Here is a 5,751-nt window from a genome sequence, read left to right as displayed (position 1 = left end):
AACATTGATATTATTTTATTATTACATATTAATTATTATTGTAAGTATATTGCGTCTTCTTTGACGTAAATCGTGACGTCAAACCTACGTCACGCTAGGCTATACAAAGGGGGCTTTCACTTGCATGTAATAATATATGATTGTATGTATATGTGGCGCTCGTCAACACCAAATGGAGCTAGAAGATTTTTTTTTTTTTCAAAAAGTGGTGGAGTGATTGTATTCTTCAAGTAATTATTATCTTTCATTTATTGTAATAAATTATTCTCATTAACTGTTGAAATAAAATTTACAATCATTTTTGGTAACGAAATTCTACTACTATCTTTGCGAGTCTATACTAGGATTCAATATTGAAGATCAGCGTTTGGGACGCTGATCTTCTTTATACTCATGACTGCATATCATTTGACGAATAATAATATTGACTTGACTTTACTTCATATCGACCTGTTTTCTTCCCCCTTTTTCAATGGCTTCCAAGGACTTCTTCTCTAGCCTTTGAGGAATAGAATTATTCTATTTTTGAGAGAAATATCAAATATGAATTAGGATCCAAGAACACTCAATTGATCCATACACGAATGCTTGTACAAAGCATACTCTTAAAAATCAAAAACATTCAATGAGGAAAAGTTAGTATGACATCTGGAAAACCCCGCTGTGACATTGCTAGACTCGAAGAAATCACGAAAAGAGAATCAAACGTACTTTTTAAAGAAACGAACCTTTTACATCTATTGTTAACTTATCTCATTCACGGCTACGATGTCTCGAATAGGATACATAAGATGATAAATAATTAAAAAGAAACTAATTCGGTGATTGTGTTGGGGTTAAAAAATTACTCTGAACGATAATAGTACGTAATTAGCTTCAGTTTTTTTCTGAAACCCGATGATCCAAATAAAAGCTGAGATCAGTTTTAGGCTCTGTGCTTAAGGATAAATTATATTCTTGGCTAATTGGTAGAAATTTTGTGTTGTTCCACAGTGTAATAAGTGACGGTTATAACTGGTAAATTGATATTTTGAAATTTATAAATGATTATATTTTCATATGAATTCGATTTTCAATATGAACTATTTCTCTCATCAAATAAGCCAGATATTTCATACATTTACAAAAATTTACCAGAAGATCCGGAAAAAATGTTAAAAGATAACCATTTGTGACCGAGAAAAAGAACAATTCTATAAATTTAGATTTATTTTTTTAAAACTATATATATATTTTTTTTTTTAATTGATTTTCAACTTTTTGTCTCATAGAAAACCGGACATTTTATTAAAAAAGACCCTGGATATGATTTAAAAAGAGACAATTTTAAGATGAGCGAATCCTGGAGGGAAATACAAATGTGCAGGGTCCCTTCATATTTTCACTTTTAACAAACTAAAATGTGGGGCCTTTTTTTATACATAATATTTATCGAATGACTTTTTTTGTAGAATGGAATCCTTTATTTTATTTTTAAAATAACTATTTTTAGAAAAGGACTAGCCTTTTAAAATAAATTAAGTCCATATTACATTCAATGACGTTCCTTGTTGATTGACCTTCTTTTCTTCTTTTTTTAAGATCAATCCTGTTCCCATTTTTAGGTATATTATACTAAAAAATTCGTAGTATTTAACGTCAACCTATTATAAGCATATCACTGCATAAGCACACATATTCATTTTTCAAATTTAGAGTTCCTATCCCATAGGAAACCCCATAGAGAAAGAAATATGTACATAGAGATAACAAGGGGATTTCGATTGACAGTTTGGCATAGTAAGGCTAAAGTACATTGAATATTTTGTCTGCTAGAACGAACATCAGCTACGGTAAAGGGTATATACTCAGCCACGGTAATACCTTGAGAAACAAGTGCCGCAACATTCAAACTTTTATTAAGATTTTGTAGGTATTTCTGTAGAGATAAATTGCTTTGATTTCCAAACTCTGTCAAGGTGCTAATTAAACTCATATGCCAAGGTATTACTGTACTGGGGGGTCCATCGAAATCTGGAAACTTACTAATTCAATAATTAATTATTGTCGAGTGATTAAAATCAATTCATATTTCGAAATATTACAGTATAAATAATTACATACAAAACAAAACAAACCAGAGCTCTGTAGCTTCCGTACTGTTGTGTATTTAAATATGATCCTTCAAATCCTCTTACCTTCTTCTTTCTCAAGATCCTTGTCTTCATTTCTCTCGGTCCTTCTAGTTCCTTATTATTTAGCTCGAGTCACATGACCTCGTCAGACACAACACGTACAACTCAAGAAAGTAACACTTGAATGTGATCGACGAATTTCCATTCGTGCACTCCAAGCAGTTGGGAGTCTCCAGCTCCACCGACTAAACCGTCAGCAAGTCCAAAACGTTGGAGAGGAAGAAGGGCTCTGTCAAGAAGGCCAACCTGGAACTGCAAGAGTATTTTGGGGGGGTTTGTTATCCAATTATTTTGGAATTTCGAGTAAAGAAATAACCTATTCAAAATTTCATTTAACTACGATGTCATCTTTAAGTAGCACATGTAGTTTAAAGTTTGAAAGGAAATAAAAGTTATTTACTTCTTCATCAAAGATTTTAATACAGTATCAATAAATTAATGATGATACATATTAATAAACCTATAAAAAAGATTTAAAAAGTTTTTTTCTGAAGCTAGCCTAGCCTATCGAGCAAAAAGAGAAAATAACTTAAGGAAAATTTGATCTTTTCGGTCTGAAAATATAAAAAAATGATGCACACTCTACTCAGATCATCAAAGTTTCCTAACTTTTTTTTCTTGATTCTTTTTGCTTAACAATTTTAGAAAAAAAACTTTATTAATATTTTTTATATGTTAGAAAAATGTCAATCAAAATTATTTATGCAAAATAACTAAAAATATCTTCTTTGTATCTTTATTTACTCAGTAAAGAGTTTTTGCCTCTTTTCATAATTTGATCGATATTTGTCACATAAAGATGATCTCATAGGACAATGCAATTTTGAATAAGTAATTTTCATAGTATATGCAGAACCATTCGCAGGATTATATGTATTTTTTTTTTTTTCGGGGGGCGCTTGGTTTTTGACTTTTTCTTTTTGAAAAAAAATTAAAAAATTAAATATCAAATGTTAAATATTTTGAAACAAAAATATTCAATATTATATTTTTTCGAGAAAAATTTCAAAAATCATAGCTATTAACAGAAAATTAAATTTTTGTCAAACAAATTTGAAAAATTATATTAAATAAGAAATATTAATTTATGTGAAAAAAAAAATTAAATTAAATTTTCTAGTAAAAAGCAAAAATTCTTTCATTTTTTGAAGTGGATGCACACCCTACGGACGCTCCTGATATGACAACTTTTCTGCACTACCCCTAATCGAAATTCGAAAAAAGTTGAAAACCAAACTGCTCTACGGTACATATAATATTTTATCTGAGTAGAAAGGAATATTATAATTTCAAGGTAGTCTAAAGGAAAAAAGTTGAGTTTTAATTACAGTATCAGAGTTGAATATGTGGCGTCATGTTATACCCTTTTTTGTCAGGTTGACGATGTCTGCGATGGTACTTTGTGCCAGTACTTATGATAGAAGCCTTCAAAGAGTCGATGCTATTATGTGAATTGGCAAAGAAATTCCTTGCTAACACACCCAAAAAGTAGTAATATATGGGTTTCATATAGGGGTGTTAGAAGGCCAGGTCTGGGGGTATCAAAATGGCACCTTTTCATCATTAAAAAAGTTTTAGGTTATACACCCCTCGTGAGTGGGAGGCTGAGTCTTGTTGAAACAGGAACTCAACACCATTGACCTCAGCTTTCCTCCAAAGTATAACTTAGTCAAACAAGAGTTCACAGTACCTGTCGGCACTCACCCTCTCTTTTGCCTTAATAAATACGGTAGGCATCACACAGCCATTGCTCACAATCACCCAAAGGGCCATGATGCTTGCTGGAAACTTAGTGTCAAAGATGTGGGGACATTATCTTTCTCTATGGTCAATCATCTGTCCTTCTGGATATTGTGGGTCTTGCCGACAGTCCATTTTTTTGTAATTCGAAAATAAAATATGATTTTGTTACCATCGGACTTCAAATCGTTCTGTGTTTCTTCCGTGGGTAGCCTGAGTGGCTTTCATTTTGTTTGAAAGTATTATTTTTTTTTTGGCACTTTTTGGCAAGAATGTTAATCGGAGCCCCAAAAGAACGTTTCAGGCCTACAAGAAATATGGGAGTGCATTTTTTATCATTATGGGACTACTTGGATTTTCTCTTATATGTCCCCTCCTCCTTCCAAAGGTTGTGGACATCGTAGAAGAATAAAAAAATTATGTTGATTGCCGTTTTCCCTATGCAAAGGGCATTGCAGAGTGATCAGAAATAATATTTGCTCAAATGCTAAAAATAGAGACAAAGTTGTACACTCTGTATACTGTATACCTTATATTTACATAATAAATTATTTCATGCAGTACAGTGTGAGTATTGTATTTGACTAAAACATTAATAAAAATGTGCGTCTTATCAGTTATTCCTTCAACATATTTTTTTTCAAAAATCCTTTATTTTTGCCCTAGATAAAACAAGAGAAGGACTTTTATATATTTTGTTATAAAATAAACTCGCAATAAGTGTTGATTTTACAGAAAAATCAAGAATAGGAAAATGCTCAATACTTTTTTTTTCTTTCATATACATGGTTGTTGAAATTCGGGGACCCAATCAAAAATAAAAACAAAATGTTTAAAAAAACAACTTAATCACCTATTATCTGTTTCAAAAAAGAAAAAATTATGCTGTGAGAGATTCGGAAGGCCCTGATATAAGTATTATGAATAGTCCGTGTAAATTGGCAGAGACATTCCTCACTAACTCCCCTATGTTATTCATCTCGGGAGAGTTATATGGCCAGGTTTGAGGGTCTCAAAATGGGACCTTCTCTTTTTTCAAAAAGTTTTGGGTCTTGCAGGCTTTGTTAACATATTTTCATAGACAAGTTTGTCAATTATAGGCTTTGAACTAAATTTTCTGGAATGATTTGAGATATCCAAGAAATTTTACAATTATCAAAAGACTTCAATTTATTTATGAGACGAAATTTGATCCCGATATTGTCATTCAAATAAAATTTTTCATAAATTATTTTATGATGATGCATTTTTGCTACTTGAAGGGGTAAGGGGACAGACAAAAAAATCAGATGGAGTTGTTGTTAAGTATGAAACGAGTGATCCATTAAAATATGAACACTTTTAATTTTAAACTACAACCATATAAAGTTAATTAATTAACAACATAATGTGAACAAAATTAATACTATAAATAGATATGTGTCTGAGCTTTCTTAATCATCAATGTAACTGGCCTTAGCAGCAATGATGGCTTCCAGGCAGCAGTGGAAAATTTGTCACGCACTGCAAATGTAGTCCTCTATCATGGCGTCCCAGTGCTGGCTGACAGTGGGGTTGAGGGCCTCGGTGTTTGGATGACGGACACTGCAGCCATTCTTCTCGACATACACCTTAAAGTTGTAGTCAAGGGGGGTTGGCATCAGGCCTGTAGGGTGAGGGGTGGGGGCAACTTCATTAGAAGAACTCAGATGCACTAATTTTTTTCTTGTTGCTCAGTAATGATGATCCAATGACAAAATGATTAATATAGTTTATTTATGTAAAAAAGTCGGTGGAACCATAATATCAAAAAATAATCATTAAACCTTTCCACAATAATGAGAAAATAATTATTAAT

The sequence above is a fragment of the Lepeophtheirus salmonis genome, chromosome 14 (assembly GCF_016086655.4).
Source record: "Lepeophtheirus salmonis chromosome 14, UVic_Lsal_1.4, whole genome shotgun sequence".
NCBI classification, from domain to species: domain Eukaryota; kingdom Metazoa; phylum Arthropoda; class Copepoda; order Siphonostomatoida; family Caligidae; genus Lepeophtheirus; species Lepeophtheirus salmonis.
The sequence above is the reverse complement of the archived record's forward strand: the minus strand, read 5'-3'. Positions refer to the sequence as shown.